Below are 16,563 nucleotides of genomic sequence, written 5' to 3' on the forward strand. Positions count from 1 at the left end.
ATTTCTCATTTATTTGCATGAGTTTGCATCTAACTTTGTCAGATATCGTCGATTTACATTCATTGAATCCCATTGAAGTCGATTCTCACTTTGCGTTTATTGAAAAATTTCAAAGTCTATCTTCCTCATTTGAAGTCGAATTTCAACATTTCTCATATATTTGAATGAGTTCGCATCTAACTTTGTCAGATATCGTCGATTTACATTCATTGAAGCCCATTGAGGTCGATTGTCACTTCGTGTTGATTGAAAATTTTCAAAGTCTATCTTCCTCATTTGAAGTCGAATTTCAACATTTCTCATATATTTGAATGAGTTTGCATCTAACTTTGTCAGATATCGTCGATTTACATTCATTGAAGCCCATTGAAGTCGATTCTCACTTTGCGTTGATTGAAAATTTTCAAAGTCTATCCTCCTCATTTGAAGTCGAATTTCAACATTTCTCATATATTTGATTGAGTTCGCATCTAACTTTATCAGATATCGTCGATTTACATTTATTGAAGCCCATTGAGGTCGATTGTCACTTTGTGTTGATTGAAAATTTTCAAAGTCTATCTTCCTCATTTGAAGTCGAATTTCAACATTTCTCATATATTTGAATGAGTTTGCATCTAACTTTGTCAGATATCGTCGATTTACATTCATTGAAGCCCATTGAAGTCGATTCTCACTTTGCGTTTATTGAAAATTTTCAAAGTCTATCCTCCTCATTTGAAGTCGAATTTCAACATTTCTCATATATTTGAATGAGTTCGCATCTAACTTTGTCAGATATCGTCGATTTACATTTATTGAAGCCCATTGAGGTCGATTGTCACTTTATGTTGATTGAAAATTTTCAAAGTCTATCCTCCTCATTTGAAGTCGAATTTCAACATTTCTCATATATTTGAATGAGTTCGCATCTAACTTTATCAGATATCGTCGATTTACATTCATTGAAGCCCATTGAAGTCGATTCTCACTTTGTGTTGATTGAAAATTTTCAAAGTCTATCCTCCTCATTTGAAGTCGAATTTTAACATTTCTCATATATTTGAATGAGTTCGCATCTAACTTTGTCAGATATCGTCGATTTACATTCATTGAAGCCCATTGAAGTCGATTCTCACTTTGTGTTGATTGAAAATTTTCAAAGTCTATCTTCCTCATTTGAAGTCGAATTTCAACATTTCTCATATATTTGAATGAGTTTGCATCTAACTTTGTCAGATATCGTCGATTTACATTCATTGAAGCCCATTGAAGTCGATTCTCACTTTGTGTTGATTGAAAATTTTCAAAGTCTATCTTCCTCATTTGAAGTCGAATTTCAACATTTCTCATATATTTGAATGAGTTTGCATCTAACTTTGTCAGATATCGTCGATTTACATTCATTGAAGCCCATTGAAGTCGATTCTCACTTTGTGTTGATTGAAAATTTTCAAAGTCTATCTTCCTCATTTGAAGTCGAAATTCAACATTTCTCATATATTTGAATGAGTTTGCATCTAACTTTGTCAGATATCGTCGATTTACATTCATTGAAGCCCATTGAAGTCGATTCTCACTTTGTGTTGATTGAAAATTTTCAAAGTCTATCTTCCTCATTTGAAGTCGAATTTCAACATTTCTCATATATTTGAATGAGTTTGCATCTAACTTTGTCAGATATCGTCGATTTACATTCATTGAAGCCCATTGAAGTCGATTCTCACTTTGTGTTGATTGAAAATTTTCAAAGTCTATCTTCCTCATTTGAAGTCGAATTTCAACATTTCTCATATATTTGAATGAGTTTGCATCTAACTTTGTCAGATATCGTCGATTTACATTCATTGAAGCCCATTGAAGTCGATTCTCACTTTGTGTTGATTGAAAATTTTCAAAGTCTATCTTCCTCATTTGAAGTCGAAATTCAACATTTCTCATATATTTGAATGAGTTTGCATCTAACTTTGTCAGATATCGTCGATTTACATTCATTGAAGCCCATTGAAGTCGATTCTCACTTTGTGTTGATTGAAAATTTTCAAAGTCTATCTTCCTCATTTGAAGTCGAAATTCAACATTTCTCATATATTTGAATGAGTTTGCATCTAACTTTGTCAGATATCGTCGATTTACATTCATTGAAGCCCATTGAAGTCGAATCTCACTTTGTGTTGATTGAAAATTTTCAAAGTCTATCTTCCTCATTTGAAGTCGAAATTCAACATTTCTCATATATTTGAATGAGTTTGCATCTAACTTTGTCAGATATCGTCGATTTACATTCATTGAAGCCCATTGAAGTCGATTCTCACTTTGGTTGATTGAAAATTTTCAAAGTCTATCTTCCTCATTTGAAGTCGAATTTCAACATTTCTCATATATTTGAATGAGTTTGCATCTAACTTTGTCAGATATCGTCGATTTATATTCATTGAAGACCATTGAAGTCGATTCTCACTTTGTGTTGATTGAAAATTTTCAAAGTCTATCTTCCTCATTTGAAGTCGAATTTCAACATTTCTCATATATTTGAATGAGTTCGCATCTAACTTTATCAGATATCGTCGATTTACATTTATTGAAGCCCATTGAGGTCGATTGTCACTTTGTGTTGATTGAAAATTTTCAAAGTCTATCCTCCTCATTTGAAGTCGAAATTCAACATTTCTCATATATTTGAATGAGTTTGCATCTAACTTTGTCAGATATCGTCGATTTACATTCATTGAAGCCCATTGAAGTCGATTCTCACTTTGTGTTGATTGAAAATTTTCAAAGTCTATCTTCCTCATTTGAAGTCGAAATTCAACATTTCTCATATATTTGAATGAGTTTGCATCTAACTTTGTCAGATATCGTCGATTTACATTCATTGAAGCCCATTGAAGTCGATTCTCACTTTGTGTTGATTGAAAATTTTCAAAGTCTATCTTCCTCATTTGAAGTCGAATTTCAACATTTCTCATATATTTGAATGAGTTCGCATCTAACTTTATCAGATATCGTCGATTTACATTTATTGAAGCCCATTGAGGTCGATTGTCACTTTATGTTGATTGAAAATTTTCAAAGTCTATCCTCCTCATTTGAAGTCGAATTTTAACATTTCTCATATATTTGAATGAGTTTGCATCTAACTTTGTCACATATCGTCGATTTACATTTATTGAAGCCCATTGAGGTCGATTGTCACTTTATGTTGATTGAAAATTTTCAAAGTCTATCTTCCTCATTTGAAGTCGAATTTCAACATTTCTCATATATTTGAATGAGTTTGCATCTAACTTTGTCAGATATCGTCGATTTACATTCATTGAAGCCCATTGAAGTCGATTCTCACTTTGTGTTGATTGAAAATTTTCAAAGTCTATCTTCCTCATTTGAAGTCGAAATTCAACATTTCTCATATATTTGAATGAGTTTGCATCTAACTTTGTCAGATATCGTCGATTTACATTCATTGAAGCCCATTGAAGTCGATTCTCACTTTGTGTTGATTGAAAATTTTCAAAGTCTATCTTCCTCATTTGAAGTCGAAATTCAACATTTCTCATATATTTGAATGAGTTTGCATCTAACTTTGTCAGATATCGTCGATTTACATTCATTGAAGCCCATTGAAGTCGAATCTCACTTTGTGTTGATTGAAAATTTTCAAAGTCTATCTTCCTCATTTGAAGTCGAATTTCAACATTTCTCATATATTTGAATGAGTTCGCATCTAACTTTATCAGATATCGTCGATTTACATTTATTGAAGCCCATTGAGGTCGATTGTCACTTTATGTTGATTGAAAATTTTCAAAGTCTATCTTCCTCATTTGAAGTCGAAATTCAACATTTCTCATATATTTGAATGAGTTTGCATCTAACTTTGTCAGATATCGTCGATTTACATTCATTGAAGCCCATTGAAGTCGAATCTCACTTTGTGTTGATTGAAAATTTTCAAAGTCTATCTTCCTCATTTGAAGTCGAATTTCAACATATCTCATATATTTGAATGAGTTCGCATCTAACTTTATCAGATATCGTCGATTTACATTTATTGAAGCCCATTGAGGTCGATTGTCACTTTATGTTGATTGAAAATTTTCAAAGTCTATCTTCCTCATTTGAAGTCGAATTTCAACATTTCTCATATATTTGAATGAGTTTGCATCTAACTTTGTCAGATATCGTCGATTTACATTCATTGAAGCCCATTGAAGTCGATTCTCACTTTGTGTTGATTGAAAATTTTCAAAGTCTATCTTCCTCATTTGAAGTCGAAATTCAACATTTCTCATATATTTGAATGAGTTTGCATCTAACTTTGTCAGATATCGTCGATTTACATTCATTGAAGCCCATTGAAGTCGATTCTCACTTTGTGTTGATTGAAAATTTTCAAAGTCTATCTTCCTCATTTGAAGTCGAATTTCAACATTTCTCATTTATTTGCATGAGTTTGCATCTAACTTTGTCAGATATCGTCGATTTACATTCATTGAATCCCATTGAAGTCGATTCTCACTTTGCGTTTATTGAAAAATTTCAAAGTCTATCTTCCTCATTTGAAGTCGAATTTCAACATTTCTCATATATTTGAATGAGTTTGCATCTAACTTTGTCAGATATCGTCGATTTACATTCATTGAAACCCATTGAAGTCGATTCTCACTTTGCGTTTATTGAAAAATTTCAAAGTCTATCTTCCTCATTTGAAGTCGAATTTCAACATTTCTCATATATTTGAATGAGTTTGCATCTAACTTTGTCAGATATCGTCGATTTACATTCATTGAAGTCGATTCTCACTTTGTGTTGATTGAAAATTTTCAAAGTCTATCTTCCTCATTTGAAGTCGAATTTTAACATTTCTCATATATTTGAATGAGTTCGCATCTAACTTTATCAGATATCGTCGATTTACATTTATTGAAGCCCATTGAGGTCGATTGTCACTTTGTGTTGATTGAAAATTTTCAAAGTCTATCTTCCTCATTTGAAGTCGAATTTCAACATTTCTCATATATTTGAATGAGTTTGCATCTAACTTTGTCAGATATCGTCGATTTACATTCATTGAAGCCCATTGAAGTCGATTCTCACTTTGTGTTGATTGAAAATTTTCAAAGTCTATCTTCCTCATTTGAAGTCGAATTTCAACATTTCTCATTTATTTGCATGAGTTTGCATCTAACTTTGTCAGATATCGTCGATTTACATTCATTGAATCCCATTGAAGTCGATTCTCACTTTGCGTTTATTGAAAAATTTCAAAGTCTATCTTCCTCATTTGAAGTCGAATTTCAACATTTCTCATATATTTGAATGAGTTTGCATCTAACTTTGTCAGATATCGTCGATTTACATTCATTGAAACCCATTGAAGTCGATTCTTAATTGAAAATTTTCAAAGTCTATCTTCCTAATTTGAAGTCGAATTCCAACATTTCTCATATATTTGAACAAGTTTGCATCTAACTTTGTCAGATATCATCGAATAACATCGATTGAAGCCCATTGAGGTCAACTGTCACTTTGTAATAATTGAAAATTTTCCAAGTCTATCTTCCTAATTTGAAGTCGAATTTCAACATTTCTCATATATTTGAATGAGTTCGCATCTAACTTTATCAGATATCGTCGATTTACATTTATTGAAGCCCATTGAGGTCGATTGTCACTTTGTGTTGATTGAAAATTTTCAAAGTCTATCTTCCTCATTTGAAGTCGAATTTCAACATTTCTCATATATTTGAATGAGTTTGCATCTAACTTTGTCAGATATCGTCGATTTACATTCATTGAAGCCCATTGAAGTCGAATCTCACTTTGCGTTGATTGAAAATTTTCAAAGTCTATCCTCCTCATTTGAAGTCGAAATTCAACATTTCTCATATATTTGAATGAGTTTGCATCTAACTTTGTCAGATATCGTCGATTTACATTCATTGAAGTCGATTCTCACTTTGGTTGATTGAAAATTTTCAAAGTCTATCTTCCTCATTTGAAGTCGAATTTCAACATTTCTCATATATTTGAATGAGTTCGCATCTAACTTTATCAGATATCGTCGATTTATATTCATTGAAGACCATTGAGGTCGATTGTCACTTTGTGTTGATTGAAAATTTTCAAAGTCTATCTTCCTCATTTGAAGTCGAATTTCAACATTTCTCATATATTTGAATGAGTTCGCATCTAACTTTATCAGATATCGTCGATTTACATTTATTGAAGCCCATTGAGGTCGATTGTCACTTTGTGTTGATTGAAAATTTTCAAAGTCTATCCTCCTCATTTGAAGTCGAAATTCAACATTTCTCATATATTTGAATGAGTTTGCATCTAACTTTGTCAGATATCGTCGATTTACATTCATTGAAGCCCATTGAAGTCGATTCTCACTTTGTGTTGATTGAAAATTTTCAAAGTCTATCTTCCTCATTTGAAGTCGAAATTCAACATTTCTCATATATTTGAATGAGTTTGCATCTAACTTTGTCAGATATCGTCGATTTACATTCATTGAAGCCCATTGAAGTCGATTCTCACTTTGTGTTGATTGAAAATTTTCAAAGTCTATCTTCCTCATTTGAAGTCGAATTTCAACATTTCTCATATATTTGAATGAGTTCGCATCTAACTTTATCAGATATCGTCGATTTACATTTATTGAAGCCCATTGAGGTCGATTGTCACTTTATGTTGATTGAAAATTTTCAAAGTCTATCCTCCTCATTTGAAGTCGAATTTTAACATTTCTCATATATTTGAATGAGTTTGCATCTAACTTTGTCACATATCGTCGATTTACATTTATTGAAGCCCATTGAGGTCGATTGTCACTTTATGTTGATTGAAAATTTTCAAAGTCTATCTTCCTCATTTGAAGTCGAATTTCAACATTTCTCATATATTTGAATGAGTTTGCATCTAACTTTGTCAGATATCGTCGATTTACATTCATTGAAGCCCATTGAAGTCGATTCTCACTTTGTGTTGATTGAAAATTTTCAAAGTCTATCTTCCTCATTTGAAGTCGAAATTCAACATTTCTCATATATTTGAATGAGTTTGCATCTAACTTTGTCAGATATCGTCGATTTACATTCATTGAAGCCCATTGAAGTCGATTCTCACTTTGTGTTGATTGAAAATTTTCAAAGTCTATCTTCCTCATTTGAAGTCGAAATTCAACATTTCTCATATATTTGAATGAGTTTGCATCTAACTTTGTCAGATATCGTCGATTTACATTCATTGAAGCCCATTGAAGTCGAATCTCACTTTGTGTTGATTGAAAATTTTCAAAGTCTATCTTCCTCATTTGAAGTCGAATTTCAACATTTCTCATATATTTGAATGAGTTCGCATCTAACTTTATCAGATATCGTCGATTTACATTTATTGAAGCCCATTGAGGTCGATTGTCACTTTATGTTGATTGAAAATTTTCAAAGTCTATCTTCCTCATTTGAAGTCGAAATTCAACATTTCTCATATATTTGAATGAGTTTGCATCTAACTTTGTCAGATATCGTCGATTTACATTCATTGAAGCCCATTGAAGTCGAATCTCACTTTGTGTTGATTGAAAATTTTCAAAGTCTATCTTCCTCATTTGAAGTCGAATTTCAACATATCTCATATATTTGAATGAGTTCGCATCTAACTTTATCAGATATCGTCGATTTACATTTATTGAAGCCCATTGAGGTCGATTGTCACTTTATGTTGATTGAAAATTTTCAAAGTCTATCTTCCTCATTTGAAGTCGAATTTCAACATTTCTCATATATTTGAATGAGTTTGCATCTAACTTTGTCAGATATCGTCGATTTACATTCATTGAAGCCCATTGAAGTCGATTCTCACTTTGTGTTGATTGAAAATTTTCAAAGTCTATCTTCCTCATTTGAAGTCGAAATTCAACATTTCTCATATATTTGAATGAGTTTGCATCTAACTTTGTCAGATATCGTCGATTTACATTCATTGAAGCCCATTGAAGTCGAATCTCACTTTGTGTTGATTGAAAATTTTCAAAGTCTATCTTCCTCATTTGAAGTCGAATTTCAACATTTCTCATATATTTGAATGAGTTCGCATCTAACTTTATCAGATATCGTCGATTTACATTTATTGAAGCCCATTGAGGTCGATTGTCACTTTGTGTTGATTGAAAATTTTCAAAGTCTATCTTCCTCATTTGAAGTCGAATTTCAACATTTCTCATATATTTGAATGAGTTCGCATCTAACTTTATCAGATATCGTCGATTTACATTCATTGAAGCCCATTGAAGTCGATTGTCACTTTGTGTTGATTGAAAATTTTCAAAGTCTATCCTCCTCATTTGAAGTCGAAATTCAACATTTCTCATATATTTGAATGAGTTTGCATCTAACTTTGTCAGATATCGTCGATTTACATTCATTGAAGCCCATTGAAGTCGATTCTCACTTTGTGTTGATTGAAAATTTTCAAAGTCTATCTTCCTCATTTGAAGTCGAATTTCAACATTTCTCATATATTTGAATGAGTTCGCATCTAACTTTATCAGATATCGTCGATTTACATTTATTGAAGCCCATTGAGGTCGATTGTCACTTTATGTTGATTGAAAATTTTCAAAGTCTATCTTCCTCATTTGAAGTCGAATTTTAACATTTCTCATATATTTGTCAGTTTGTGTTGATTGAAAATTTTCAAACTCTATCTTCCTAATTTGGAGTCGAATTTCAAAATTTCTTATATATTTCATTGAGTTTGCATCTAACTTTGTCAGATATCGTCGATTAACATCCATTGAAGCTTATGGAGGTCGATTGTCACTTTGTGTTGATTGAAAATTTTCAAAGTCTATCTTCCTCATTTGAAGTCGAATTTCAACATATCTCATATATTTGAATGAGTTCGCATCTAACTTTATCAGATATCGTCGATTTACATTTATTGAAGCCCATTGAGGTCGATTGTCACTTTATGTTGATTGAAAATTTTCAAAGTCTATCTTCCTCATTTGAAGTCGAATTTCAACATTTCTCATATATTTGAATGAGTTTGCATCTAACTTTGTCAGATATCGTCGATTTACATTCATTGAAGCCCATTGAAGTCGATTCTCACTTTGTGTTGATTGAAAATTTTCAAAGTCTATCTTCCTCATTTGAAGTCGAAATTCAACATTTCTCATATATTTGAATGAGTTTGCATCTAACTTTGTCAGATATCGTCGATTTACATTCATTGAAGCCCATTGAAGTCGAATCTCACTTTGTGTTGATTGAAAATTTTCAAAGTCTATCTTCCTCATTTGAAGTCGAATTTCAACATTTCTCATATATTTGAATGAGTTTGCATCTAACTTTGTCAGATATCGTCGATTTATATTCATTGAAGACCATTGAAGTCGATTCTCACTTTGTGTTGATTGAAAATTTTCAAAGTCTATCTTCCTCATTTGAAGTCGAATTTCAACATTTCTCATATATTTGAATGAGTTCGCATCTAACTTTATCAGATATCGTCGATTTACATTTATTGAAGCCCATTGAGGTCGATTGTCACTTTGTGTTGATTGAAAATTTTCAAAGTCTATCCTCCTCATTTGAAGTCGAATTTTAACATTTCTCATATATTTGAATGAGTTTGCATCTAACTTTGTCAGATATCGTCGATTTACATTCATTGAAGCCCATTGAAGTCGATTCTCACTTTGTGTTGATTGAAAATTTTCAAAGTCTATCTTCCTCATTTGAAGTCGAATTTCAACATTTCTCATATATTTGAATGAGTTCGCATCTAACTTTATCAGATATCGTCGATTTACATTTATTGAAGCCCATTGAGGTCGATTGTCACTTTGTGTTGATTGAAAATTTTCAAAGTCTATCCTCCTCATTTGAAGTCGAAATTCAACATTTCTCATATATTTGAATGAGTTTGCATCTAACTTTGTCAGATATCGTCGATTTACATTCATTGAAGCCCATTGAGGTCGATTGTCACTTTGTGTTGATTGAAAATTTTCAAAGTCTATCCTCCTCATTTGAAGTCGAAATTCAACATTTCTCATATATTTGAATGAGTTTGCATCTAACTTTGTCAGATATCGTCGATTTACATTCATTGAAGCCCATTGAAGTCGATTCTCACTTTGTGTTGATTGAAAATTTTCAAAGTCTATCTTCCTCATTTGAAGTCGAATTTCAACATTTCTCATATATTTGAATGAGTTCGCATCTAACTTTATCAGATATCGTCGATTTACATTTATTGAAGCCCATTGAGGTCGATTGTCACTTTATGTTGATTGAAAATTTTCAAAGTCTATCTTCCTCATTTGAAGTCGAATTTCAACATTTCTCATATATTTGAATGAGTTCGCATCTAACTTTATCAGATATCGTCGATTTACATTTATTGAAGCCCATTGAGGTCGATTGTCACTTTGTGTTGATTGAAAATTTTCAAAGTCTATCCTCCTCATTTGAAGTCGAAATTCAACATTTCTCATATATTTGAATGAGTTTGCATCTAACTTTGTCAGATATCGTCGATTTACATTCATTGAAGCCCATTGAAGTCGATTCTCACTTTGTGTTGATTGAAAATTTTCAAAGTCTATCTTCCTCATTTGAAGTCGAAATTCAACATTTCTCATATATTTGAATGAGTTTGCATCTAACTTTGTCAGATATCGTCGATTTACATTCATTGAAGCCCATTGAAGTCGATTCTCACTTTGTGTTGATTGAAAATTTTCAAAGTCTATCTTCCTCATTTGAAGTCGAATTTCAACATTTCTCATATATTTGAATGAGTTCGCATCTAACTTTATCAGATATCGTCGATTTACATTTATTGAAGCCCATTGAGGTCGATTGTCACTTTATGTTGATTGAAAATTTTCAAAGTCTATCCTCCTCATTTGAAGTCGAATTTTAACATTTCTCATATATTTGAATGAGTTTGCATCTAACTTTGTCACATATCGTCGATTTACATTTATTGAAGCCCATTGAGGTCGATTGTCACTTTATGTTGATTGAAAATTTTCAAAGTCTATCTTCCTCATTTGAAGTCGAATTTCAACATTTCTCATATATTTGAATGAGTTTGCATCTAACTTTGTCAGATATCGTCGATTTACATTCATTGAAGCCCATTGAAGTCGATTCTCACTTTGTGTTGATTGAAAATTTTCAAAGTCTATCTTCCTCATTTGAAGTCGAAATTCAACATTTCTCATATATTTGAATGAGTTTGCATCTAACTTTGTCAGATATCGTCGATTTACATTCATTGAAGCCCATTGAAGTCGATTCTCACTTTGTGTTGATTGAAAATTTTCAAAGTCTATCTTCCTCATTTGAAGTCGAAATTCAACATTTCTCATATATTTGAATGAGTTTGCATCTAACTTTGTCAGATATCGTCGATTTACATTCATTGAAGCCCATTGAAGTCGAATCTCACTTTGTGTTGATTGAAAATTTTCAAAGTCTATCTTCCTCATTTGAAGTCGAATTTCAACATTTCTCATATATTTGAATGAGTTCGCATCTAACTTTATCAGATATCGTCGATTTACATTTATTGAAGCCCATTGAGGTCGATTGTCACTTTATGTTGATTGAAAATTTTCAAAGTCTATCTTCCTCATTTGAAGTCGAAATTCAACATTTCTCATATATTTGAATGAGTTTGCATCTAACTTTGTCAGATATCGTCGATTTACATTCATTGAAGCCCATTGAAGTCGAATCTCACTTTGTGTTGATTGAAAATTTTCAAAGTCTATCTTCCTCATTTGAAGTCGAATTTCAACATATCTCATATATTTGAATGAGTTCGCATCTAACTTTATCAGATATCGTCGATTTACATTTATTGAAGCCCATTGAGGTCGATTGTCACTTTATGTTGATTGAAAATTTTCAAAGTCTATCTTCCTCATTTGAAGTCGAATTTCAACATTTCTCATATATTTGAATGAGTTTGCATCTAACTTTGTCAGATATCGTCGATTTACATTCATTGAAGCCCATTGAAGTCGATTCTCACTTTGTGTTGATTGAAAATTTTCAAAGTCTATCTTCCTCATTTGAAGTCGAAATTCAACATTTCTCATATATTTGAATGAGTTTGCATCTAACTTTGTCAGATATCGTCGATTTACATTCATTGAAGCCCATTGAAGTCGAATCTCACTTTGTGTTGATTGAAAATTTTCAAAGTCTATCTTCCTCATTTGAAGTCGAATTTCAACATTTCTCATATATTTGAATGAGTTTGCATCTAACTTTGTCAGATATCGTCGATTTATATTCATTGAAGACCATTGAAGTCGATTCTCACTTTGTGTTGATTGAAAATTTTCAAAGTCTATCTTCCTCATTTGAAGTCGAATTTCAACATTTCTCATATATTTGAATGAGTTCGCATCTAACTTTATCAGATATCGTCGATTTACATTTATTGAAGCCCATTGAGGTCGATTGTCACTTTGTGTTGATTGAAAATTTTCAAAGTCTATCCTCCTCATTTGAAGTCGAATTTTAACATTTCTCATATATTTGAATGAGTTTGCATCTAACTTTGTCAGATATCGTCGATTTACATTCATTGAAGCCCATTGAAGTCGATTCTCACTTTGTGTTGATTGAAAATTTTCAAAGTCTATCTTCCTCATTTGAAGTCGAATTTCAACATTTCTCATATATTTGAATGAGTTCGCATCTAACTTTATCAGATATCGTCGATTTACATTTATTGAAGCCCATTGAGGTCGATTGTCACTTTGTGTTGATTGAAAATTTTCAAAGTCTATCCTCCTCATTTGAAGTCGAAATTCAACATTTCTCATATATTTGAATGAGTTTGCATCTAACTTTGTCAGATATCGTCGATTTACATTCATTGAAGCCCATTGAGGTCGATTGTCACTTTGTGTTGATTGAAAATTTTCAAAGTCTATCCTCCTCATTTGAAGTCGAAATTCAACATTTCTCATATATTTGAATGAGTTTGCATCTAACTTTGTCAGATATCGTCGATTTACATTCATTGAAGCCCATTGAAGTCGATTCTCACTTTGTGTTGATTGAAAATTTTCAAAGTCTATCTTCCTCATTTGAAGTCGAATTTCAACATTTCTCATATATTTGAATGAGTTCGCATCTAACTTTATCAGATATCGTCGATTTACATTTATTGAAGCCCATTGAGGTCGATTGTCACTTTATGTTGATTGAAAATTTTCAAAGTCTATCTTCCTCATTTGAAGTCGAATTTTAACATTTCTCATATATTTGTCAGTTTGTGTTGATTGAAAATTTTCAAACTCTATCTTCCTAATTTGGAGTCGAATTTCAAAATTTCTTATATATTTCATTGAGTTTGCATCTAACTTTGTCAGATATCGTCGATTAACATCCATTGAAGCTTATGGAGGTCGATTGTCACTTTGTGTTGATTGAAAATTTTCAAAGTCTATCTTCCTCATTTGAAGTCGAATTTCAACATATCTCATATATTTGAATGAGTTCGCATCTAACTTTATCAGATATCGTCGATTTACATTTATTGAAGCCCATTGAGGTCGATTGTCACTTTATGTTGATTGAAAATTTTCAAAGTCTATCTTCCTCATTTGAAGTCGAATTTCAACATTTCTCATATATTTGAATGAGTTTGCATCTAACTTTGTCAGATATCGTCGATTTACATTCATTGAAGCCCATTGAAGTCGATTCTCACTTTGTGTTGATTGAAAATTTTCAAAGTCTATCTTCCTCATTTGAAGTCGAAATTCAACATTTCTCATATATTTGAATGAGTTTGCATCTAACTTTGTCAGATATCGTCGATTTACATTCATTGAAGCCCATTGAAGTCGAATCTCACTTTGTGTTGATTGAAAATTTTCAAAGTCTATCTTCCTCATTTGAAGTCGAATTTCAACATTTCTCATATATTTGAATGAGTTTGCATCTAACTTTGTCAGATATCGTCGATTTATATTCATTGAAGACCATTGAAGTCGATTCTCACTTTGTGTTGATTGAAAATTTTCAAAGTCTATCTTCCTCATTTGAAGTCGAATTTCAACATTTCTCATATATTTGAATGAGTTCGCATCTAACTTTATCAGATATCGTCGATTTACATTTATTGAAGCCCATTGAGGTCGATTGTCACTTTGTGTTGATTGAAAATTTTCAAAGTCTATCCTCCTCATTTGAAGTCGAATTTTAACATTTCTCATATATTTGAATGAGTTTGCATCTAACTTTGTCAGATATCGTCGATTTACATTCATTGAAGCCCATTGAAGTCGATTCTCACTTTGTGTTGATTGAAAATTTTCAAAGTCTATCCTCCTCATTTGAAGTCGAAATTCAACATTTCTCATATATTTGAATGAGTTTGCATCTAACTTTGTCAGATATCGTCGATTTACATTCATTGAAGCCCATTGAAGTCGATTCTCACTTTGTGTTGATTGAAAATTTTCAAAGTCTATCTTCCTCATTTGAAGTCGAATTTCAACATTTCTCATATATTTGAATGAGTTCGCATCTAACTTTATCAGATATCGTCGATTTACATTTATTGAAGCCCATTGAGGTCGATTGTCACTTTATGTTGATTGAAAATTTTCAAAGTCTATCTTCCTCATTTGAAGTCGAATTTTAACATTTCTCATATATTTGAATGAGTTTGCATCTAACTTTGTCAGATATCGTCGATTTACATTCATTGAAGCCCATTGAAGTCGATTCTCACTTTGGTTGATTGAAAATTTTCAAAGTCTATCTTCCTCATTTGAAGTCGAATTTCAACATTTCTCATATATTTGAATGAGTTCGCATCTAACTTTATCAGATATCGTCGATTTACATTTATTGAAGCCCATTGAGGTCGATTGTCACTTTGTGTTGATTGAAAATTTTCAAAGTCTATCCTCCTCATTTGAAGTCGAATTTTAACATTTCTCATATATTTGAATGAGTTTGCATCTAACTTTGTCACATATCGTTCATTTACATTCATTGAAGCCCAATGAAGTCGTATCTCACTTTGTGTTGATTGAAAATTTTCAAATTCTATCTTCCTCATTTGAAGTCGAAATTCAACATTTCTCATATATTTGAATGAGTTTGCATCTAACTTTGTCAGATATCGTCGATTTACATTCATTGAAGCCCATTGAAGTCGATTCTCACTTTGTGTTGATTGAAAATTTTCAAAGTCTATCTTCCTCATTTGAAGTCGAATTTCAACATTTCTCATATATTTGAATGAGTTCGCATCTAACTTTATCAGATATCGTCGATTTACATTTATTGAAGCCCATTGAGGTCGATTGTCACTTTATGTTGATTGAAAATTTTCAAAGTCTATCTTCCTCATTTGAAGTCGAATTTCAACATTTCTCATATATTTGAATGAGTTTGCATCTAACTTTGTCAGATATCGTCGATTTACATTCATTGAAGCCCATTGAAGTCGATTCTCACTTTGTGTTGATTGAAAATTTTCAAAGTCTATCTTCCTCATTTGAAGTCGAAATTCAACATTTCTCATATATTTGAATGAGTTTGCATCTAACTTTGTCAGATATCGTCGATTTACATTCATTGAAGCCCATTGAAGTCGAATCTCACTTTGTGTTGATTGAAAATTTTCAAAGTCTATCTTCCTCATTTGAAGTCGAAATTCAACATTTCTCATATATTTGAATGAGTTTGCATCTAACTTTGTCAGATATCGTCGATTTACATTCATTGAAGCCCATTGAAGTCGATTCTCACTTTGGTTGATTGAAAATTTTCAAAGTCTATCTTCCTCATTTGAAGTCGAATTTCAACATTTCTCATATATTTGAATGAGTTTGCATCTAACTTTGTCAGATATCGTCGATTTACATTCATTGAAGCCCATTGAAGTCGATTCTCACTTTGTGTTGATTGAAAATTTTCAAAGTCTATCTTCCTCATTTGAAGTCGAAATTCAACATTTCTCATATATTTGAATGAGTTTGCATCTAACTTTGTCAGATATCGTCGATTTACATTCATTGAAGCCCATTGAAGTCGAATCTCACTTTGTGTTGATTGAAAATTTTCAAAGTCTATCTTCCTCATTTGAAGTCGAAATTCAACATTTCTCATATATTTGAATGAGTTTGCATCTAACTTTGTCAGATATCGTCGATTTACATTCATTGAAGCCCATTGAAGTCGATTCTCACTTTGGTTGATTGAAAATTTTCAAAGTCTATCTTCCTCATTTGAAGTCGAATTTCAACATTTCTCATATATTTGAATGAGTTTGCATCTAACTTTGTCAGATATCGTCGATTTATATTCATTGAAGACCATTGAAGTCGATTCTCACTTTGTGTTGATTGAAAATTTTCAAAGTCTATCTTCCTCATTTGAAGTCGAATTTCAACATTTCTCATATATTTGAATGAGTTCGCATCTAACTTTATCAGATATCGTCGATTTACATTTATTGAAGCCCATTGAGGTCGATTGTCACTTTGTGTTGATTGAAAATTTTCAAAGTCTATCCTCC

Source organism: Diorhabda sublineata, chromosome 10 (genome assembly GCF_026230105.1).
Source record: "Diorhabda sublineata isolate icDioSubl1.1 chromosome 10, icDioSubl1.1, whole genome shotgun sequence".
In the NCBI taxonomy this organism is placed as follows: Eukaryota; Metazoa; Arthropoda; class Insecta; order Coleoptera; family Chrysomelidae; genus Diorhabda; species Diorhabda sublineata.